This window comes from Sus scrofa, chromosome 16 (genome assembly GCF_054392235.1).
Source record: "Sus scrofa isolate SSC_HxYL_T2T_F1_AM1 chromosome 16, Sscrofa_HxYL_maternal_Yorkshire_Landrace_v2.0, whole genome shotgun sequence".
NCBI lineage: Eukaryota > Metazoa > Chordata > Mammalia > Artiodactyla > Suidae > Sus > Sus scrofa.
The window spans coordinates 24,462,974-24,488,599 of record NC_139398.1 but is presented as its reverse complement, the minus strand read 5'-3'; the positions used below and the strand labels follow the sequence as shown (position 1 = coordinate 24,488,599).

The window sequence follows — 25,626 nt, the reverse complement described above, 5'->3', positions numbered from 1 at the left end:
CCCTTTGTGGCTTAGCAGTAATGAACCTGACTAGTATCGATGAAGACACAAGTTTGATCCCAGACCTTGCTCAGTGGGTTAAGGATCTGGCGTTGCCATAAGCTTTGGTGTAGGTCACAGATGCAGTCAGATCTGGCTGTGGTATAGACTGGCAGCTGCTGCTCTGACTTGATCCCTAACTTGGGAACTGCCCTATGTGGTGAGTGTGGCTCTAAAAAGGTTCAAAAAAAAAAAAGAGAGAAAGAAATAGAAGTATCATGTAAACTATAATACCAAAATACAATTTCAAAAACACAGATAAATGATTTTAGTAATACTTCCAAATCTGCCCTTATGATGTGTCTATTTATCATTTTTATCAGTAGTGATTATTTTTAATTATATGAAGAGTATGTTTTTATTGGCCAGGATTATTTTCTCTAGGATAACTTGTGGTTGGCCTAATTTTTTATTTCATATATACATTTTCACTGAATGCAGCATCTTATGTTCTTATGCTATTGCATGCATTAAAAAAATAATTAAATTCTAGATGATAGTCTTTACACCTCACATAATTTTGGATTGATAGCCATAGTGAATATTCTTAACTATAGATTTATTTTTTAACTTAAAACATTATAAATGCTACTTTGACCTCTTGCTATTTACAGAACATTTATTGTAGTCCACATTGTGAACACATACAAATGAAGTAAAGCATTATTCATTCTTGATAAGGATATAATAAAATGTGGACAGAAAACAGATATAAATAGATATTTACATATGTAGCAAATAGACAATAGATAAGTGACAGATGGTGGACAGTTCATAAAGGGTTAGTAAAGAGGCAAATTATGGATTTATTCAAATATTATGTCACGTATTCATTCAATAATATTATTTTACTCATTATATTCATGGCATATTTGATAATAGAAAAATACAGTTGGCAGATTTTGCTCCTAAAGATATAAGATCTAGGAAGTTCCCATTGTGGCTCAGTGGTTAACGAATCCGACTAGGAACCATGAGGTTGCTGGTTCGATCCCTGGCCTTGCTCAGTGGGTTAAGGATCCGGTGTTGCCGTGAGCTGTGGTGTAGGTTGCAGATGCAGCTCGGATCCAGCATTGCTGTGGCTCTGGTGTAGGCCAGCGGCTACAGCTCCGATTTGACCCCTAGCCTGGGAACCTCCATATGCCATGGGAGCGGCCCAAGAAATGGCAAAAAAGACAAAAAAAAAAAAGATATAAGATCTAATGAGTCAAATAAAGCTAGTAAACATATAAATATAACACATTTTGAAAGGCAAATTATATGTATTATATATACTATATCTAGAAAAAATAGTTTAATAAAAATTGAGATGCAGGGTGATGTGTTGTTTGTGTGTGACCAGGGTAGGCTGGTTGGAGAAGTTGTCATTTGGATTGGTTCTTGAAATGATATATAACATTTAAGCCTGTAATATTAAGATAAAGAACATTTCAGATAATGGTGTAAATGTTTTTGTAGGACAGAAAGAAATGCAATAGGAATAGAAAATGCTTGAAGAATTGGTGTGTGACCATAAAAGGCAAAGAATGCAAGGCTGAATTGAATGAATTCATTCACATTCACAAGCAAGTATAGAATCAAGTAAATTACAGTGCAAAGAAATGCCAATGTCAGGGCTGGGCACTCGGAGTATGACACTTCCAAACAGATCTGAGTTTGTCAACTAGTTAAACATCCATTTATAGTTAAGAAAAAGCAAATAGAAATAGTGAAAACTTCCTTTTTGACCCAGGCTATAGAAAATATAAGAGGTTGTTGTTCTGAGTCTGATCAGCAATGCAAATCCAGTTAGCTGGAAAATAATATGTTGTTTTTAACCTATCAAAGAACTGAAGATGTAAAGAAACCTAAAAAAAAATAAATTCTAGCAAGTGACAAACTCTTCCTAGGAGAGCAGAGACCACAGAGAGTAAGACAATTCTTTCTCTGTAGAGCTACAAGAGGAAGAGGAATCTGCCATATTTGGTGATATAGAGAAACCAGTCATGCCGGTCATAAAATGTGATGGTGACATTGTTGTCTGATTGTATAAAGACTAGTGGAATAGATTGAATTTCTGAGAAGGCCCAGCGATGGAGAGAATATTCCCTTTTCCACATACTCTTTCTTATGGTCCTTCATTGAGAACATGGGTAGTAGGCCAAGAATGGTAGTGGAGTCACATCAGGAGACCTGAGAGACCAGTATCTGAGCTAGTTTGGGTTTTCAGCTACCCAAGGCCCTAAGAAAGAAGGATTGCTGAGCATTTTAGACTTTAAGTTTCTTTAGGCATGAAGGAGGCAGGGCAGGGAAACAGAAGGAAATTTCTGAGGCATTCTGTGTACTCACAGTGTTGAAACCCCCTGCAGAACCTACATGTAGGTTTACAGGGTATATAGACATTTCTTGAGGCTGGTGACTGGCTGTAGGGAAAGTGAATCCTCACGTCCCTAAAATTTATCAGCAAATGGGAATGAGAAGGTCACAGTATCACATATGTAAATTCTTAGTATAAATGAATAACTTGTATCTTCCATCTCTTGTTCTTTAGTCCCTCTTGTCTTTTTACTTACCTCTCCTTCTAAAAGATTCCATTCTTAAGCCTCTGCATAAATTGTTAGGTGTAGAGAAAGGCCACAGCAGCCTGGAGCTAGGTGTTTGAGGCCCAAGTTTGATTAGAATGCTCATAGGTGAGCAAGTGCCTGGAATAGGATCTAGAAATTCAAGCAGAGCTGGGGAGGCAGCTCAGTGAGAAATTGGAAATTGGAATTAGTAGTCAGAATTAGAAACTGACTTAAGAGAGGAAGACACCAGTATAGAAATCTATAAGATCTATAAGATATTTTGGAAAGAGAAGCCCAACCTAGGCCAAGACAATACATTACATAAGCTCTGAGTATAAAAAAAAAAAAAAAAAAAAAGTCAAGTAACTTTTTCCTTAAGGCAATATATAGCCTCTGGTACCATGTCTGTTTCACTGATGCAAGATATAGCAATTGCACAGATATCATCTAGAGGACTGCATTTTCTATTTGTGCCCATGACTTGAGACTGATTTGTATTCCATGCAGGGAAGAGGTGGTGTCACTAATAACTTCTGCCAGAGTTAGTGACAAATGTATTATAATCTATCCTTAGAAACACGTCTCTGATTATTCGTATAAACAATGAGTCAATAATTCCCCCAAATTGAGTACCTGAATAATCAAGAGTGGACTTGTTTTGGAGCTCATATTCTGGGTCAGAATTTCTAGCCTTGATGATTTATAAAATTTGTATCTCTGTACAGAAATGTCTCAAAATACTATTCCTAAGGCATATGAGGTGTTATGCTGAAACAAGCAGGACTATAGAGAAAGTAGTATCTGGTAGGGGCACATGGGAATCTATAAAAAGTTGATTAATACATAAGATTGGATCCAAGACCTTAGATTAGCAGGGTTACATATTTGTATCTCTAATAATTTCTTCCAGTTATAAAGTAATTTATTCATCATCCAATGAAAGTTTTTTTAATTCAAATTTAGAATTACTTGGATTCTGATCAAAAGATTGTAATGATTTGTCCTTTTTTTCTGGAAGAGCAGCAGACTAGTGATGTCAAAGGGTAATTTGTTTGAGGTCATCTGCCCATGGAGGTGCAAGTGGAAACATCATCAGCTCTAATTCCGTATGGTCTTGTTTGATGGGACTGGAATTTCAGAGGTTTCTTCTCATAGAGCTATGGCTATGGATGGCACACAAAGCAGTGAGTAAGATGAAGGCAGTGACTACTCTTTGGGAAATCTAACAAAGATATTCGAATGAGCATTTTCTGATGATTATAGTTAAGAGGGAAGAAAAGGAAAAGAGTGTTATGAGCAGATGAATGTCAAGGGCTATAGAAAATGTGTAGAAGAGTGATTATAAGCAAGAGGATGAAAAACAACAACAGGAATTAGACAGGGATCTTGGTCCTGTCTTTGATAGAAGCTGTCCACTATCTAAGGTCACTAGCTAGTTCTAAATGTCTTGGGCCACTTATATATTTCTAAAGATTGGCTGCTTTTAGAGGAGCCCTGAGAATCTTTGATTTGAGACCACCTATGGATTGGCCTTTCTATTGCATGGAATTTTGAATTTCTTCTTTAATTGTGAAATGTGAACTCAAGTATTTACTCTTTGGAGGTTCCCTGCGGTATCTGCTAAGATCTGATAAAGTACCTTCTACTGAGGTTCCACCAGTTTTTCTTGGATGTTTTTGCAAGTAGACAAAATCTCCTCATTGAAGATAATGATGAATGAAACTAATCAAGAATATGTAGGAAGGTGGAGTTCCCATTGTGGCTCAGTGGTAACAAACCTGACTAGTCAATGAAGACTCGGATCCTTAACTCAGTGGGTTAAGGATCCGGCATTGTGCAGGGCTGCAGTGTAGGTCACAGACTCAGCTCAGATCTGGCATTGCTGTGGCTGTGGCATAGGCCAGCAGCTAGAGCTCCAATTTGACCCCTAACCTGGGGACTTCCATATTCCATGGGTGCTGCCCTAAAAAGAAATAAATAAATAAAAGAATATGTGGGAAGGTAATCTATGGTGATATAATAGGGGACTATTATAAAGTGCTTGCAATTTTTTCTATATCAGCACTTAGCAGGACAGCCTAGTGTCTAGTATTAGAAGTGAAATCCCTAAGCACATAGGAAGATATGTGATGTATCCCCATGAGAGTGGACTGGGCCATGTTTGGGCTCCCAGATAAGAGAATCTCTTACTAAGAGCTTAGTCATTTCATAAAGAAGTGCCCAATCTCAGAAAAAAATTGATAGCCACTGCCTGAAATATTCAAAGTTAGAATTCTTTTCAATTGCCATTTTATGAGGTGTCTCCAGTAAGTTTGGATAGTATTTAGCCTATCAGGAGAGATTACTTTTCCTTCCTTTTCATTATTTTTTAAATTAAAAAAATTTTTTCTTTGTCTTTATGGGACCATAGCTGCAGCATATGTAAGTTCCCAGGCTAGGGGTTGAATCAGAGCTGCAGCTGAGGCCTACACCACAGCCACAGCAACTCCAGATCTGAGCTACATCTGCAACCTACACCACAGCTCAGGCAATGCCGTATCTACTGAGCAAGGCCAAGGGTCAAATCTACATCCTCATGGGTACTAGTCAAGTTCTTAACCTGCCATGATGGGAACTCCATTATTCCTTCTTTTCACAGACAATTTCCTAAATAATAAACTACTTTGGCAAAATTGTGACTCATTTCTCCCAAGGCTCAGAGCAAGTAAATGAATTTTCATTTTTACAGATTGCCTTGTTTCTAAACAAATTAGGAGATTTTATGTGTTTGTGTCTATGTTATGTATACATATATGTATATCTTATCAGAACTCAATCAAAAGGATAATTTGTATCTTTTAAATATTGAGGATCTTAAAAAATGTGAGAAGGCTTCAATAAACCCTTGGAGCATGACTGTTCAGGTATATTTCTATCCTCCCCAGGTAAAGGCAGGAAGTATTGACTATCCTATTTAGAGGCATATTGAAGAAAGACAGATCAAAGATCTGTGAATTCACAGGAGGAATTGATAACAGGATGGATTTGGGTTAGGTTCTACTGGGAAGTGAGGGATAACAATTTTGTCGATGATGCAGAGGTCTTGAATAAATTTATCTATATCTTTATCTGTTTAATTTCTTTACTGATAGGATGGGAAGGGTTTGTGCAGAGTGTTAGAAGGTCTTTAGATTTAAACCCTCCAGCTATCTATAGGTTTGAGTTCTTCTTTTGATCCTGACTTTAAGGGATATTGGGAAATTTCATGTAATGTTTTGGTAGAATCTATCTGAATACTGAAAGATTCTGCTTCAATTATTTTTCCTAAGTCACTGGTATTTTTAGGCCATTGGGTGTCAGGTATGGCGTTAAATCTTTAACTGGAGTTTGCATCACAAATTATAGGAAAGGCTTAGGTATACCCAGGGCAGACACAACTTGATCATGAAGAGAGGTATCCTTTGGAATCTTGGAAAAATAGTTCCTCTTAATGTGAATTTAATACCACAACTCCTTTTACAAAATCTTTCTTTGTTAAATCTTCAGAGGTGGAATCACGGGATAGGAGAAATTTTTTTTTTTTCAGTTAATGACTAAGGTTTACAGTTAAGAACTTATAGATAGATAAACTCTGTGATTTATTTGAAACACCTGCCACCTGTATGGTATGTGTACTCTTAGGAAGTAATTGATTAAATGTTTTAATGTAGGAAGAGTCATTCCATCTCCTTCATGAATTAATAGAACTGACTTTCTATTCTCACCCAATGTTCAAGGATAAAGTTCAATATTAGATGTTTTTTCCTTCCTTGGAGAACTTGCATTGATCCAAACTGATAGCTTTTCCTGTGTCTTGATTTTCCCTTTGTAAGAATGTTATTTTCCAGTATCCCTTAAGGTATCTCAAGTGTCCATGCCCGTAGGTAAATAGGACATGAGTCACCTGAATAGTTGCTCTTCAGAGCCGTAGTTTCACTTGGGCTTGGGTCCTACATTTTTTTTTTTTCCTAAAGGCCTTTCAAAATGTTCTGCCTTTTGTATTTCAGGATATCATATAATAGGACTATTTCCTTTTCTAACTTCTGTTTTCAATTGTTACTCTGAAATCCTTCAGGGGATTGAGTGAGAATGATGGAAGCAAGACGAGGAGATCCTGAGGCTACCTTAAAGCTATTCTAACTGTCAGCAAAATCTGGGACAAAATGAGCAGCAAAATATCTAATAATGATTACCTATTGATAAATAAGAATCCATGAGCCCATGCTAATATAAACAAATTAATGAATGAAATGAAAATTTGGTATTTATGTAGTTTTGAAACCTCACTAACACCTCCCTGATCAAGTAGTCAAAGTGCACATTACCAAATGTGAGTCACGTTTGATGTGCCTGCCATCTGGTAAATACAAAGAAAACACACCATCACTTCTGCTGGATTTAATCATAAGAATATCAGAAAAATCCAAATTGAAGGACATTCGATGAACATCTGGCCATTAATCCTTGAAAATGTCAAGGTCCTAAAAGTCAAAGCAAGATTGAGGAATTATTTTGGATAAAGACTAAAACGAACAATAACATGTAACACCATATTCTGAACCAGATCTTTTTTCTATAATTGCAGTTAGCAAAGATTTAATATACGCTATAGATTGGATGGTAGAGATGTATTAATTTCCTAATTTTGATGTTTGTATCATGGTTCTATGGGAGAATGTCTGTTATGAAAACTCTACACTCAGATATTGGGTGGTTATAGGACATCAAATTGATAATTTATTCTTTAATAGTTCAGGAAAGAAGATCTTATACTTAAAAATTTCAGTATGTTTGAGCTAGTTGCAAAACTAAAACAAAATGAGATTATTCTAATCATGAAACATGAGAGAAACATGAGAGGAAGAGAAATTGAGGGGTATACTACAAAGTAAAGGGCCTCTCCACTTCACAAACCTTCCTATCTTAAAGGAAATGTCAAGCAAATAAAATGCATGATTCTGAATGGAAAAAAGAATATAGGTGCCATAGGGAGTTCCCTTCGTGGCTCAGCAGTTAACGAACCTAACTAGGATCCATGAGGATGCGGGTTTGATCCCTGGCCTCTCTCACGGGGTTAAGGATCTGGTGTTGCCGTGGCTGTGGTGTAGGCCAGCAGCTGTAGCTCCAATTTCACCCCTAGCCTGGGAACCTCCATGTGCTGTGAGTATTGCAAAAATGAGTATAATTTTGATCTGTATAATTTTAAACAATGTTAAAAATTTCCTGATTTTGATCATTGTTCTGTAGCAATGTATCAGAGTGTCATTATTAAGAAAAGCATGTACGAGCATTCAAGAAGACAGTGCATGATCTTTGCAAATTACTTTCCAATTTTTTCAGGAAAAAATAATAAATGTGCCAAATATAGATGAAAAATATGTAAATTTAGGTAAATGAATTATGAAAGCTATTTGAAATATTTTTGCAAGTTTTATGAAGATCTGATGTTCTTCAAATTAAAAATATAATTAAAAAATAACAAGTCTCTAGAAAATAGAAATGGAAATTTCCTACTCACAACAGCAATCTAAGAACAAATTTAATAATAATTTTCAGGGCCCATATTCATATAGCTAGAAAGATTTTACTAGGAGAGGTAATAGTCTGAAAGAAGTAGAGAAAGTATTGAAACACAAGGGTAATCATGAATAAATATGAAAATAAAAACTGTATTGCCTTTTTGTTCACCAATTTGGAAATTAAATCACAAAATAGTATTTACAATTAGTGTAAGTGTACGGAGCAATGGACTACTTAAGGGATCTTGTAAACTGGTTTAGGCATTCATTTGTGTAATCCTGTAATAATACTAAATACATAATATAAAAATCCTTCAGCTTTTTCAAACCTTCTGAAGTGGTGTGAAATCACTCACCTGTTTCCTAATAAATCTAGATCACTGTTTGTCCCTGACTTTACTCAATGAAGTTGAACCAAAGAGAAATATTGATGGGAGATTGCAGGCAAAGAGAGTAGCAAGGTTATTTCTACCCTTAGATCTGGCTGAAAATATCTGGCTTCAGATATGTGCTGTTCAGGTGGTGATTCCAGCTGGTACCCAGCAGCCAGCCTCAATTCTTGGGTGGTAATAACACTATCTCTTTTTTATCCTTTAAACTCAGGTAGGGTAGTAGCTTCTCAAGAAATTGCTAGTTTCTGAGTTGCTTCAATGTCCCATTTATCTTTCAGAGAGGTTATTGGGAGTAGATTTACAATCATCAAACCATCAAAGCACTTATGGATTTTGTTTTACTGATTGGACTTTGATTGATGGAAATGTGAATTCTACCTATAGGCCTGTATCCGAAATACAAAATACACTGAACATCTGGGTCAAGATTGTTCATCATAACCCTCTGAAATAGCAAAATATAGGAAGCATTTAAATATCCAAAAGTAGTTAGTTGGCTAAACATAGTGTTTATTCATATTTGCCAATACAGTGTAGCTACCAAAAATTCTGTTTTAAACTACTTATGTTTTGGAAAGTTGTTCAGTCCATAAAATTTATTGAAAAAAACAGATTTATCTAAATTTTATAATAGCCTTAAATGAGCAAGTACAATAAAGTTTTGTCACTGATTTTCTAATTTCTGGATTGAAGGTTATCATGAATTTTTTGTATTTCTCATTTTTTTCAAAAATATATTTAATTCTATTTTATTAGACAGTAACTATTATTTAAAGGAAAAACTTCAAAGTGATGCTAGTGACAGCATGTAAGAAATTTTTTTCCTACTTCCTCTTCAAATGGCTATCTTTGCATTTTCTTAAGGAGGTGGATAATATTCATTAAGGTGGAGTCAACATTGAAGATATGTCAACATCAAATATCTTTCTTTTACAAGAAATTGATTATATTCTATCTTTATTATACATGAATTTATATTTACAAATTTGCCTACTCACCAAAATATCTTTGGAACCCCCAAATCAATTATTATGTTTCTTTCTCCATCATGCACATATCAGTGAAAAATTTGTGTTCCACCCGAAGTTGAACAAAGTAGGGTTCTGCCCTCTTATGTCAGCTCTCATCACAGACAAGTGTCCTTTTCATGGTCTATTTTGAGCCACATTCACATTTTTTTTTAACTTTTCTACTTTTTTAAGGTGGTTTTATTCATTGTTTAAAGTGTCCCTACCACTCACCCCCACCCCAGCACAGTGCTGGAGTGCTAGTTAGTGTTCCTAAGTTCAAGAAGTCTGTGATGTTCCTTGATGTATGTTAGATAAGATGTCTTCACCCACAAGTTAAAATGCTGTTGGTTGTGAGTTTAGTATTAATGAGTCAACAATAACTGGCTGACCGTTGAACAAGGAAGAACTTAGGTATACCCACCCTCAGTGCAGTCAAAAATCCGCATATAACTTTTAGTCAGCCCTCCAAATTTGGTTCTGTATGAGAGGATTCAATAAAACATAGATCATGTAGTATTTACAATAGTGAATGATAGTATTTCAATAGTAGTGTTTACTATTACTCTAGTGTTTACTATTGAAAAAACTATGCATATAAGTGACTCACACAGTTCAAAACCATATTGTTCAAAGGTCAACTGTGTATTAAAAAGGTGTCTTTAAATAGAAACACATATAAAATATGGTTATATTTGACTTTTGGAAGATCATATGCTCACAGGAACTGAGGCTATATTTCCCTTGCGAGCAATGGTTCAGGATTCGCTAATTTAATATTTGTGTGTAATTTATGAAATGTAACTACTACAAATAACAACTGACTATTTTGTAGCTAGTTTTCTAAATAGTTTCTGTATAATTTCTAAGGCATTTTACAGCTTGCCCACAACTCTTTCAGCAAAATGTCAGTTTTTTACAAGAGTTTTTCTCTAACATTCTTTAGAGCCTTAATGTTTTATGGCGGCCCTTGCAGAGGCAACTTTCTTTGGAACAAGGGAAAGAGATCATAGCAGTGCAGTCTCTGCAGTCTCTGTCATGATCTGTCATGAAGGTTGGAAGAAGAATTTCTGGACTCCTATCAGGGTGAAAAGAAAGAAGAGTTTATTGAGCATAGTGAGCTGGAGAGAAAGCAGAGTTTATTGAGATAAGAGACACTGCAAGTGCAGCAGGACTGACTTCCTGACAATTAGGGAGAGCCAACAATGAGCGTGCGGTCATGTCTGTTTTTATAACCCAGGGAGAAGAGAGATCTTGCCATATACCTTCTGTCTGCTGATTAGTTGGGAAAAGAAGCATCTTACAATATACTTGTTAGTTGGTTGGGGGTGGGTTGAGGAATAGGCCACGTACCTTTCCTAGTAGGGGGTAGTAAGGAGTAGGCCAAGTTGCTCAAGATGGGGGATGTGTCATTACAATGAGATGGATGGTCTGGTAATTCTTGTCTTGGCCAGAGGCTTTGAGTTTTAATGAGGTTATCTCCTTGAAGGGGCCTTGAAGTCCAACATTCCCTACCCCATTAATCAGGGCTTCATCAGTGATACACGTTGAGGTTCATTTAGTATCTTATTTGTAAGATTTATGCTGATAAAATAAAAAAAGAAATAAAAAACACAGGTCTAAAGGCATTTTACAGTCAATGATGATGACATTAATAATGTTGATACTCAAGTGATTAATATTATTGTGAATTTTTTTGGCTGTGCCTGAAGCATGAAGTTCCTGGGCCAGGGATTACACCCACACCACAGTAGTGACCCAAGTCCCTGAAGTGACAACACTAGATTCTTAACCCATTGCACCGTAGGAGAACTCCCAATATTACTGCTATTTTTAAAACAAACTAAAAAATTGAGGAGTATTTAGATATAACAGTGAAATTCTAGATGCTAAGTATAACTATATATTAGAAAAGGCAAGCTTTTATTGCATTGAATTTTTAAAGTAAATTGACAAATTTCTTCAGAATTAACATATTAATTCAGCATTTTAAGAATTTAATTAGGTCTTGTGCAAGAACACTGGCATAGGTAATCAAAAGTGACTATAATGATTTTATCCAGAAAGGGGGTGCCTGGCATCTGTTGAACTAGAGAGGGGTGATCCAGACAAAGGAGAAGTAAAGGTCACTCAGAAAGGGACTCAAGTCAGAACAATTGATGTAGGGGTGAGGTGGGTAAATGTGGGGTGAGGAGGATAGGGTTGGCACTAAGAGGGATAAATAAGAGAGGGAAACATACATGATCTGTGTGGGGAAGTTTTTGTTTGTTTTAAACATTGGCAATTAGTTGTCCCAATATAAAAACTCACAGAGATACTCAGAAGGCAACTGGAAACAGAATAATTGAAGATAGAGAGGGAGGGCAATGAGCATATTTTTGGAGATTTCCACAGTTTAGAGATAATAATAATCTCTGTTGAACAGTGTCAGTTGAATTTTCTAATTGGGATAAAAAATTCTTTAGCAGAATTTGTTTTATTTGGAAATATAAAGGAAGTGTGACTGATGATCAAAAGTCCATAAAGGTAGCTTGTCATATTTGAACTCTTCAGTACGTGAGAAAAAGAAATGATAAAGTCTCAGTGTGAAGATTACATTTGTCTGATTCCTGAAGGCGCTGTTAAATGTTGTGCAGGGTAAAAACCTCACAGAGTCTCTCCTCTTTGCAAAATTAAAAAAAAAAAAAAATGATGATACCATAAGTAAAAATAAATACTGGGAAGAACTTAAAAATAAGTCAAAATTTCAAATCTTTGTTCTCTCTCTCCCTCCCTCTCTCCCTCTCTTATTGCTATAATCAGCAAAGTAATACCTAAGCAAAATACATAGCAAAAATCATTACTTTCATTAAACTTTGGTATGTATGTATATATCCAATTAAATTCTAGTTGCAAGGCAATAGAAATAAATGATGTAGACTCTGGCCTCAAACATATATGTCTAGCAGAAACGAAGACAATAAACCAAGTATTACGGTACAGTGTCAAACACGATGAGAACATTTTCTTAGAGTCTGTGATAAGAAAGGGATAGCTTGGAATCCCCTGGTGGCTCATCAGGTTAAGGTTCTGGAATTGTCACTGGTGTGGCATGAGTTCCATCCCTGACCCTGGAACTTGAACATGCTATTGGTGCAGCCCCAAAGTAATAAATGCTAAAAAAAAAAAAAAAGGATGGCTCGCCTAATTGTCAAACATAAGAGATTTGGGGTTAGTGAACAATTAATACTACAGATATGAAAGCCATTTGTAATTATTTGGAAATTAATTAAAATTTACATTCACGGTCATTGTGTGCTCCGGAATCCATAAAATTAAAATGTATATGTACATATATGGAATTTTATATGCAGAGTATTATATTTATATACATACACATGGAAACACACATGCACCACACTCACACTTTAGTCAAAGCTTTGATATGCAGAATTCAAGTTACTTGACCAAAGCGTCATAGTTGTGCAAATGACCACTGATATATCTTTCTCCAATGGCAATAAACTTTCTCCAGTGGAAAGCTGCCTGATCAGGTACATAACTCCCTAACTCCTAAAGAAAAAGACCAGGCAACACTGAAATGGGGGATATAATAGTTGGATCAGGATAAATAAGTTGAAGAAGATCCACAGGATTCAGTGATTGAGTTAAATGTAATATCAAGAATCAACATCATGAATATTTTCTCAGGTCAGTCTCCCAAAGCAATAGAAATTAGAGCAAAAATAAACCAGTGGGACCTCATCAAACTGAAAAGCTTTTGCACAGCAAAGGAAACCAAAAAGAAAACAAAAAGACAACTTATAGAATGGGAGAAAATAGTTTCAAATGATGCAACCGACAAGGGCTTAATCTCTAGAATACATAAACAACTTATACAACCCAACATCAAAAAAGCCAATCAATCAATGGAAAAATGGGCAAAAGACCTGAATAGACATTTCTCCAAGAAGATATACAGATGGCCAGCAAACCCATGAAAAAATGCTCAATATCGCTGATTATAAGAGAAATACAAATCAAAACTACCATGAGATACCACCACCTCACACCAGTCAGAATGGCCATCATCAATAAATCCACAAAGAACAAGTGCTGGAGGGGGTGTGGAGAAAAGGGAACCCTCCTGCACTGTTGGTGGGAATGTAAACTGGTACAGCCACTATGGAGAACAGTTTGGAGATACCTTAGAAATCTATACATAGAACTTCCATATGACCCTGCAATCCCACTCTTGGGCATCTATCCGGACAAAACTCTACTTAAGAGAGACACATGCACCCGCATGTTCATTGCAGCACTATTCACAATAGCCAGGACATGGAAACAACATAAATGTCCATCGACAGATGATTGGATTCAGAAGAGGTGATATATATACACAATGGAATACTACTCAGCCATAAAAAAGAATGACATAATACCATTTGCAGCAACATGGATGGAACTAGAGAATCTCATACTGAGTGAAATGAGCCAGAAAGACAAAGACAAATACCATATGATATCACTCATAACTGGAATCTAATATCCAGCACAAATGAACATCTCCTCAGAAAAGAAAATCATGGACTTGGAGAAGAGACTTGTGGCTGCCTGATGGGAGGGGGAGGGAGTGGGAGGGATGGGGAGCTTGGGCTTATCAGACACAACTTAGAATAGATTTACAAGGAGATCCTGCTGAATAGCATTGAGAACTATGTCTAGATACTCATGTTGCAACAGAAGAAAGGGTGGGGGAAAAATGTAATTGTAATGTATACATGTAAGGATAACCCGACCCCCTTGCTGTACAGTGGGAAAATAAAAAAAAAAATATTAAAAAAAAAAGAATAAGGCCATGTTGGAAAGGATTTAAATTGTAATTATTGGTAACATTCTTTATCTCAGATTAAATTCTGTAAAGAGCTGCCCAGCACTCTGCTAATTCTTCCTGACAAAAAGAGGCCTTGACTCCAATGCGTTAACTCTGGTTATTCAGAGCTCTATAAAGCAGCCATGTGAGAAAGGCCACAAATAATGCTCATGGAATTCCTGTGGTAAAGAAGCAGTTATTCTGCTGAGCTGACAATGGCTTTATAGAGGAACAGGTTTAAATTAAAATGTATAAACTGATGGATGCCTAACAGCAGGTTTAGGGAAAAAGCATAAGAAAGGTGACTTGCATCTGATTTTGCTATTTAAAATACCCTGTTTTCTTATGTTTAAATTCAACTTCCAAATCATTATTTTCAGCTTTAGCAGCCACATAAATAAGATAAAGAAACACCATGAAGTGAAGACTTGCTGATCTTTCACCCTCAAATATAATTTTTGAGAAACTGCTTTCGAGAAACTTTGGCATTTCAAGTTTAGGTATTATTTGGCAGTACCGCTCTCTTCTGTACATTGCTCCAGGAAAGTATGGAGTTTAAGGAAATGGAATTTTTATACCCTTTTTATCCCTTTGCCTACTGATGCACTGATATTTTGGCACTCCCAGTCAGATCGCAGAGCTTTTCTGCAGTGCGTTTTATTTTTAGAAAACTCCACTAGCTTTATCTGCTTCTGTCATCTTTCACACAGGTGACAGACACACACACACATACCAAGGGAGAAAGGAGAGAAAATCCCTCTTTTTTAGATGTACTTTTAAGGAGTTAGAGTTTTCTTTCTTAGAATAGGTAAAATGAAGTTCAAGATCCTGTCCAAGGTTTCCGTAAGGCGCATACTCTGGCAGCTAAGTTTCATTACTGATGCATTTAGAATGTATCATTGCAACTTTTCTATTTTATTTAAATAGCAATCCCTCAAAGGAAAGTAATAGTGATAACAATAATTAGTACCTATTTAACTTCAGTTCTCAGAATCTTATTCAATTACTTTTTATTTCATACTGCCTCTTACTGATACAGCTTTATGGATGTCGTGACTGAATCTGTTCAGAGTGAAGGAATATCAATAAACTGTGAAATTTAAGCCTACTCACTCAACTATTTTATTAGCCACCCCCACCCCCCAAAACCCCCCATGTGATTAGAACAAAGACTCTCTAACAAAACTTGAAACCAGTTCAAAATTATACTTCAAAGCACTCTCCAATTTCCCCAAAGACAGGAAATTGGAGAGGAATGAGAGGGAAGATTTAGCAGTTCAATAAGTGGGAGTGGGAATCACTTTTCCCACAGTTTCCAGGATAATGAGGACTCTGATTCTAGACACATAGACGGTACTCTAACGTGATTTGTTAGATCAATAAAAAATGAATTAATAAATGTTATGCACAAAGAGAATTTAAAAAGAACAAGGCTCAAGCCCATCAAAACTGTGGGCTCATACCTTTGAAAATAATCTCTGAGCACTGAGGCAACTCTTTAATAAAGCACTTGTCAGTCTCTGTCCAATAAATACCTTCTAAGTACAACAAGCCCAGGCCTGGCATAAACTGTAGTACTATCTATCAATTATTTATATATTTTCATGTTTTGAGAACTCCTAAAAAGCAAATAGATAAACCACAGGAGTTCCTGTAGCTTTCATGAAGTTCCCATCAGCCTTTAACTTTTAGGCAAAATTTCTCTTGTGCGGCTAGCCAGACCTCAACTATGAGATGCATTTTACTCAATGTACATTTAAATACTACCCTGAGGTTTGGGAGATTCTCTTGACAGATAAAATCCAAGTATCAATTAGGCAGCTGTGCTGTATTTAACACCACTTTAAAAAAATTATGTACCTTGAAAGCAATTTTGGTTTTTATGACCTGGGTCCATTAAATTTGGCCACAGAAAGTAGTTAAGATATGGACATTTCTTCTTGTTGATTTTAAGGGTTTTTTTTTAATTACTAAAGAGGCATCTTATGCGAAATGTTTCTCAGAGTATGCCTAATACAGGTACGACCCAACACAAAGCATTATCTGTTTCAGACAGGATACTTTGTTGAAAGAGGAATTTGATTTTTGAATTGAGGATCAAAATAGTTTAAAAGAATATTGAGAAGTTCAGAACATCTTTGGAATGACTGTCAGAAAATGTTTAAATATAAACATTCAGAAACAATGATGAGAACAACAGGCAGATGTGCTTGAAAAACTCACCACCACTGCCATGAGCACCACAGGTCTGTAGTGTATACTGCTACCAGGATTTTGACTTTTGCAATTTGTTTTGCAAACTGCCACAATCCATATTACTGCTGTTACATTGGGAACCTGATGATGCAACCAATGATTTCTTCCGCAGGCTTTTACACTTACCTTTGTTGGCAAAGTTGATTGATATGGAGGTGCCTTCCCCAAGATGCTCATGTTTAACTAAATCTTTATTGGAGTAAATCTTATTGGTGAAGCTTAGATCATAGGCCTGTGCCCATGATGCAAAGGAGGAAGTGGAAGAACATATGGGGGGGGTCTCCTTTGAGGAGAAAGTGCTCATATGTTTGAGTAATTCCAAAACATAATATTCCAAGTTTATTGAAAATATAGAAACTGTAAAGAAAGTCTGGAACATTTGCCAAAACCAATTAGTTTTAAGGTTTTATTAGAGTCATAATATACAGAAGTTACATGTGTCATGTCATTATCAGTTACTATAGTAACTAAAAAATAAGTACTTTTACTACTGCCACAACTAATTTGTATTTATCTAATCCATTGCAATTAATAATAACATATGAATTAACTTCACATCTTATTTTTATAATACCCCTGGGAGATAGAACATGAAACTAAGGCTAGAGCTCAGATCTCATTTCTGGTAGCACAGCTATTCTCGAGATGAGCCAAGTGGAGTTCCTATTGTGGCACAGTGGAAATGAATTTGGCTAGTATCCATGAGGATGTAGGTTTGAACCCTGGCCTCACTCAGTGTGTCGGGGATCCAGCATTGCTGTGAGCTGTGGTATAGGTTGCAGATGTGGCTCAGAGCACATTACTGTGGCTGTGGCATAGGCAGCAGCTATAGCTCTGATTCGACCCCGAGACTGGGAAATTCCATATGCCTTGGGCATGAACCCTCAAAAGCAAAAATAAAAAGAGTTGAGTCAAGTAAATTTGGCCTGCCCAAGATGTTTTCAGGAGATCTTTGAAATAAAACTATTTCCATAATGATGATTCTAAACTATTATTTGCCTTATTTACTGTCCTGATATTTGGTTTCATAGTGCGAAAACAATAGGGCCTTCATGTAAACCAAGTTATGAAGACCAAACTACCAGTCTTCATATTATTCACTTCTACACAATCAGAGGGAGAAAAGAACTGGAATTGTTGAAGCAATAAAAAAAAAATGGTTAATTTTATTAAATAGTGACCTTTGAATATATGTTTGGTATTCTGTGTGATAAAATGAAAAGTTCTCAAGAACTTCTGCTGCCTATTGAAGAGTGGTGGTTGATAGATGTCTTGAATAATAGCATTTGTGATTGTTTGAGTTTCAAGCTGAACAGGGTGGATTTTTTTCCCTTTTGAACAGCATTTTTATTTCAAAGCAGGCTTGTAGTCCTACTGTTATCATTTGGACATTTTCTAGAAAATGAGAAAAATGAACACGTCACCTCAAATAAAATAACAAGGTATTTGTTACCTATGATAAAATTTGAGTTTTTTTGTGAAAGTTGAAATTTTGGAAAACATGTATCCATAACTGTAAGACTAAAAATCAGTATTTGGAATCTGTTCTAATAAGATCAGTGAGTATGTAAATGGACACATCATCTGTTCTGATAAGGCCAAAGATTGTATAAATGAACCCATTTAAATATATTTTATAATTAAAGTGCCAGTGTTTGGAAGGTTTACATAGAGAGCAAATATTTTCTAATTGACAAATTTATTGTACTACAAAATGATGTTCAGGTAAAAGATCCATTCAAATGCAAGATAGACCAATGAATTTTAATGAACCAGAAGAAGAAAAGTTTACTGATATGGTTTCATATTACAGACTGCAAATAACAGTCCCCCTAAGGGGACTACCTTTTGTGGAGTTCTGGTGTAGTATCAAAGAATATCAACCCTAACCTCAAGGTACTATTAAAAAATGCTTGCCACAAATAACACCATGTGTTTGACTGAACACAAGTATCTGTCAACTCCTACTTGTTCCAGAAAATAGTTGGTCATGGAGAACTCTTCATTCTAAAGATGGAACAGATTTTTTTCTTTCTTGAATCTCTTCAGATTGCTCATCTGCTCACTTGCAGCCGTCCAGGGACAGAAAAATGTGCCTAAAGACCAAATAGAATGTTTTCACCACTCTGTCCATCCCACCCTCACAGAACTTGCCAGTCAGAGACTGTGTCAGGATCTTCGTCATCTCTACCAGAAAACTAACTCTTCCTTCAAATACCTTTGAATGCTGCTGAAATGAAGATGCCTTCAGGTGGGTCCCCTTAGACAACTCTTGAAAAAGCAGCCTCCACTAATTGACACTATTAAATACTCCTCCCTTTTCCAACTACAGTTTTGTGTGAGCTGAATTTCCTTCACATACTTCAACCCAAGCAACACATATTTAATGCAGATGAATGTATGAGAATCCAGCTATCTTCTAATAAATCAAATATGCTAGAGATTTGAAAAAAAAATGGGGAGTTCTCGTCGTGGCGCAGTGGTTAACGAATCCGACTAGGAACCATGAGGTTGCGGGTTCGGTCCCTGCCCTTGCTCAGTGGGTTAACGATCTGGCGTTGCCGTGAGCTGTGGTGTAGGTTGCAGACACGCTCGGATCCCGTGTTGCTGTGGCTCTGTGTAGGCTGGTGGCTACGGCTCTGATTTGACCCCTGGCCTGGGAACTTCCATATGCCGCGGGAGCGGCCCAAGAAATGGCAAAAAGACAAAAAAAAAAAAAAAAAAAAAAAAGAAAAAAAATGGAAAAATTGTGCTCTTCTCACCAATTACTTTTGGTTTGGAAAATACATTTTTAAAAAGGTACATTATTTAGGTTAGCATGTAATGGGTAAATGTTGCTTTTAAAAATGGATCTATCAGTATTTTAAAATCTCTATTTCGATACTCATATGTTAAATATTAAAAGATACAAAATGTAAATTAATTTTCTTTGGGGTCCTCAATAAATTTTTAAGAGTACAAAAGTGTCCTGAAACAAAAAATTTAAAAACTTCTCTCCTAGCCTTTCATTAAGGGTTCTACTTCCTGTAATTGTATGCACTTTCTTATAAAAATAATTATAATAAAAATCATCACCATGTTTTTAAGATACTAAGTGAGACTCTTGCCTCTGTCGTCATTGTCAGATGTAATGCCAAATATTCAGTGTAGTCAGATAGGAACAATGAAAGATAACTACATGTCAAAAAGTAAAATTGATGGCACTTGAAATGGGCAAAAGAATAAATTCAATAAAATAGTGTATTGAATTATTATTTTATATGTATTTAAATTATGGTGGTAGTGATTATGTTTGAAAAAAATCCTAAGAGGAAAATAATAAAAGCAAAAGGCAGTTACTTAAAAAATAATAAAAATAATAATTGCAGTGCTGTGCCTCTTCCCTCATTACTGAAATTTTTATTCACATTTTGGATTATTCTACAATTGTATCTTCAGCTGTATGCTATGGAAATGTGTTTGTTATTTACTTCACAAGAGTACTTTTATAATGGAACAATTAACAACCCACAAATTGTTAATTCCTTGTTAGTATGAAACCATCTGGTGTCAAATTCTCTTCACCAGGGTGAGATTTGAAACAGACGTGCTCCCCACAACATGTTCAGTGTTAATCACCAGTGAAACCTGACGGAAATAATCTTCTGTTTTTAGAAATGCAGCTATTGTTTTAAGCTTTTTTTTTTCTTTTTTTTTTGTGCACTGTTTATTTCACTTGAACCTATTTTGGAGTTTTATTAAGTTGTTTGTGTCAGGGCAATGATAACATCCATTTCAGAAGCTTTACAAAGTATAGTACATGAGATGCTTCATTTTTATTTATGGGCACATGGGGACATAATCTTATTCCTAGAATATTACACATTTTTTAGAGTATTTTTACATATATAAAATATCTAAGATGTATTAACTTACATGCTTAATGTGACTAAAAGTAAAATGTAGGAAGCATAAAGGTACTGAAAATTTAATTTTGATTATCTGTGTATACATATAGGAGATCATCTGAATCTTGGTCAATTTTTAGAGACATTATAAAAGACATGTGGTATTTCATCATTCCATTGTTCTTTGAACTTTATTTCCCTACTAAATTTTTGTTCACCTTGGTTATCATGCCAGCCAATTACATATTCCTTAACGATTTCCGAATGTCGGTTGGTCCAGCTATTTCTATCTTTATCCGTGGAAATGGTGAGAAGTTCTGATAATTTGGAAAATCATGACAGTCAGTACAGAAGGAGTTGCTTTTTCTATTATAGGAACAATTTGACAAGCTTGCTTGAATTTCTGGAAAGGATGGTGGTTTTAAAAATCACTCTTAAAATTCCCCTTACCTGAACCTTACTTCAAAACAAGAACCAAAAAGAAGGAAACAGTATGTACAAGGAAACTCAGAAATTTATTCTATTATAAACATTAATCATCATCTCCTATTTGTAATACAGTATGAGAAAAGTGAAATAAAAATGATTTCAGATCAACCTATAATTTTTCAATAACAAATGAAGGTGAAATATCTTAGGATGTGGCCCAGGATTTGAAGTACACTAAGTCTGTCTTGTGTTTTGGTGGAGTATGGGTTAGAGGCAAGGCCAAGCTGCATGATGCAGGATCAGGATACTCTACTATTATCAGCAATAATGAATAAGTCATAAAAAATGCCCCATCCTGCCAAAGTGGACATGAAAAACATGTCTCATATCTCAGTTCCTACCTTGGAGGAATGGGGCCACAAGATGAGCTCTTTGCAGCTGTGTAACAAACCTTATGGAAGAGAAGACCAGGTGCTGGGACTCAATGCCAAATGTTTGTAACAATTTCATTGCATGGATGTCTCTTCTTCCAAGAAAAGGGCCCTGTTTGAGGCAACCCCGTAAGAAGAGCCCTGTGAAATATGTGTCATCTGAACCTGTCCAGTAAGATGTCCCCTATCCCTTGAAGTCATCTACATGGAGGCTAGCCTTGCCATTTTCCTCTTTTCCCAATGAGTGAGAATATCAAACTTTTTACCCCCAAAACTCCTGAAGAATGTAGCTGAGGACAGAACAGGAGATAGAAATAGCAGGTATCTGGAATGCCTGCAGGATAACACTTTCTTCTTTTTAGTTCTCTCTGAATTTGAGCAGAAGTACTGCTCTCTTCATTTGGGAATTTTACCATGTGTATTAGTTTTCTGTAGCTGCTATCAAATGTTACTACATACTATTGGCTTCTAATGGAGCACATTTATTATTTTACACTTTTCTAGGTCACAAGTCAGTCATAGTCTTAGTGGGGTCAAATCAAGGTGTTGGCATAGCAGCATTTTTTTCTGAAGGCTCTTGGGGAGTAGTTTTCTTGCTTTTGCAAGCTTCTACGGGTCACTTGGATTCCTTGGCTTATAGTTGAAAAGACTCCATCTTCAAAGTTAGTAGTACTGCATCTCTGACTGCTTTTCCATAGTCAAATCTCTTCACTATAGCTGGGAAAGATGCATGTGATGAGACTAGGCTCACCGGGTTAATCCAGGATGGTCTCAAAGATCTTAGCAATAAAATCTGAAAAGTCCTTTAGCCACTTATTTACAGGTTCTGGGGATCAGGACGTGGATATCTTATTCTACTCACCATACCAGAGGGAAATTTTCTTGGTTTTGTCCTGAAAATACACTTTATTTTACTTTGTCTCCACAAAATATCTTTATACTGTCATATTTATTTATAATGCCATTAGTGAAATTAAACAGTGAAACTATGATTGGTTCACTTTAAATATCTTCTTTTATGCTTCACTCCAGCTCTCAAGGTTTATTTTCCGTTGTAAGAGCTGATGCAAATGGCTATGAAACATAAGAAAATTAAGTTTGATATGTGCATTTTTCATTCTCTCAACTGGGATAATTCAGTGATCTGCATAGTGTGTATTTAAAGACTACATTTCTCAGACAATTATGTACCAAAGATGTGAATGCGCTAAATATCTACTAACAAACTCAGATAAAATATGACCTCTGCAGAGATTTCCTTTCTGAAACTCCACTAGCTTCTCAGTTTCTATTTTATTACTTTTCAGAGGATGCTTCTCTATCAAAAATTATAGAGAATTATAGGTTTTCTTATTTAATCATTGGTTTTTCATCCACACTCCAAAATTGATTTATTCTAGTTACATATAAAAACAACACCCCTTTTATACCCATATTTGTAATAATTGTTCCTTTCCTTTCTTATGAAATAAAAACAAACAAATGAAATGATAAGAGATCTTAAATTCTTAAATAGGAAATTTTCATTTTATTGCAAAAATTATTAAGATAACATGATTACCAATTTCTTAAAATAACTTCCTTTTTGGAAAATGTTTGAATTTGCTCTTTATATTAATACCATAAAAGAAATGTCTGGCCCCTGGAGCTACTTCAAATAAAAAAGTGATTGATGTATGATTGGATCTCCATGTTCAATCATTTCTAAATCAGACAATGTCATAAAAGGGAATGATTCCTCTACTTTGAAGCTTATGTCTAATTAGATAAAATAGAGAAATCTTCTACTCCATTTAACATTGTGTGTTCACACTATATTGTACCTATCATAAGGAGAAAGAAAGTTTTCTCTGAAACAGAAGGATGAAAACATTTTCATAATACCTAACCATTGTGTGGTATTTTACTGAAAATGGAATAATGGCTAAATTAATAAGCCATGAAAGGTATTTAGCCTCTTTGTTGTTTTAAATCTTATTCTACATTGTCTTTTGCTGACTTCTAAGGAATAAAAATAAGACTTAGAGTTCTGTTGATGTTCACATAATCTGTAAAATGCAATCTATAAGAGAGCATGAAGGTAAGAACTTCTGACCAAGGACATAGGCTTTGTGAGAAAGTAATTTCGTAAAAATGTGCTAATGAGATCCTGCTTTATAGAACAGGGGACTGTATCTATTCACTTGTGATGGAACATGGTGGAGGATAATGTGAGAAAAAGAATGTGTGTATATATATGTGTGTGTATATATATGTATGTATGACTGGGCCACTTTGCTGTGCAGAAGAAATTGACAGAAGATTGCAAATCAACTATAATACAGAATTTTTTTTTAAAGTGCTAGTAGAGGTTATGTCATATTCAGAGGGTTCTCACAGTTGGACAGAGCGTGCCTTGATCTTAATGAAATTATAGTATGCAAATTTCATAAAATTTGTGTTTTCTAGAACATAGTTTTCAAGTGTCTTTTCAGCCTAATTTCCTCTCCTTTCCTAAATATAAGACATTCCAAGTACTGAATACAGTATATAAAATATGAACCTTGAGACCACCCACTTAAGGTTTCTATGAGCACTATCAAAAATTGCCCATACAAATGGAGAGAAAAATAAATGCAGTTCCAATCACAATAATTTTGATAAGAGATTACACACAGAAAGAACTATGTGACTTTAAAGATAAGTAAAATAAAGAGAACAAACAGCAAAAAAAAAAAAAAAAACCTCTTACATAATTATTTTTCAAGTGCAGAAAAAAAATGGGAAAAGAGAAATGTCAAACACTATAGAGATGAATAACATGTGTTGGATCCATTGCAACTGAAATGAAATGAAATTGCAAGCTAAAACAACTCTTTCAGGAATTAAAAAAAAAAAAAACACTTTCAAATAAGGAGTGATAAAGCAATATAATGCAATGAAAAGAGAATTTATGAAAAGAATTAAGATGGGAATGCTATTTCACAATTTGCAAACATGATAAGCAACTAGAAAGAGCATAATTAAAACACCAACACAAATCACATTGAGAACTTGTTTGAGAAAAATATTATGAACATTTGAGAAAAAAAAGACTAATTAAAGACATAATAACAAAATTATAATTTAGGAGCATGAACAATGAAACACAGACATTAGTGTTCTGACCAAGAGAAATAACAACAGAAACAATAAATCCAAATTTTAAGGAAATTTTCTGATTTGAATGAAATCATGAGCATTAAACTCATCCTGAGAAGTGCAAAACAACAAAAAGAAAAAAATATAGATAGAAATAAATATAAATATGTAGGTAGGATGAGAGATAGATAGATTGATTGAGAGATAGGGACAGAAAATATAGATGTAAGATTCAGAGATCATTTCAGAGGAATCTGATCACCTATAAAGCAAAACGTAATGTCATACCATTTTTCAGCTATGTCCTTAGCAAGAAATGGATGCAGAAATCAAAGGAGCAGGGCCTGCAGATTTTTAAATTTGGAAAGATTGAGATAAATTAATTATATACTAAGGTGACTTATTATTCATGAGAAAGAAAAACAACATTTTAGGAATACCTTTGATTCCTAAAAAGTCAATTGGAAAAGCTAAGCCAGTCTACAGATAAGTATATATCTCAATTACGAAAACATAAAATGGTGAAGCAATTTAGAGAAATCAATGAACTTAAATATAAAATAAATTTTAAATAATTCGCAATTTTGTGCTTGCTTTGGCAGCACGTATACTAAAATTGGAATGATATAGAGAAGATTAGCATGGCTCCTGTGCAAGGATGACACGCAAATTTGTGAAGCATTCCATATTTTTGGTGACAGATGCAGCTCGGATCCCATGTTGCTGTGACTGTGGTGTAGGCTGGCAGCTGCAGCTCTGATTCAACCTCTAGCCTGGGAACTTGTGGGTGTGGCCCTAAAAAGACAAAAAAAAAAAAAAAAAGAGGAAATTATATATTATGCTAAATTTTAATTTAGCTGCTAAATTTTAATTTTTTATAAACATTTGTCATTCCCAGTAATGCAGACTTGTTAAATTTAGGAGTTCCCATTGTGGCTCAGCGGGGTCAAGGACCGCATGTAGTCTCTGTGAGATTGCAGGTTCCATCCCTGGCTTCACTCAGTGGGTCAAGAACTCAATGTTTCCATAGCTGCACTGTAGGCTGCAGAACCTTCTCAGATGCTTCATTGTCATGGCTGTGATAGAGGCCTGCAGCTGTAGCTCTGATTCAACCCCTAGCCCCAGAACTT

At 35.4% G+C, this 25,626-nt stretch overlaps 1 protein-coding gene and 1 non-coding gene across 3 annotated transcripts in view; both read left to right on the top strand.

Annotated features, from left to right (window-relative positions):
• LOC146395468 (uncharacterized) overlaps positions 1-25,626 on the top strand; it is a 586,337-nt gene that overhangs the window by 550,127 nt on the left and 10,584 nt on the right. The gene's annotated exons all lie outside the window — the stretch shown is intronic.
• LOC146395469 (U6 spliceosomal RNA) lies at positions 25,083-25,189 on the top strand. The gene has a single exon (XR_014831643.1). It is a non-coding gene; the product is annotated as a U6 spliceosomal RNA (small nuclear RNA).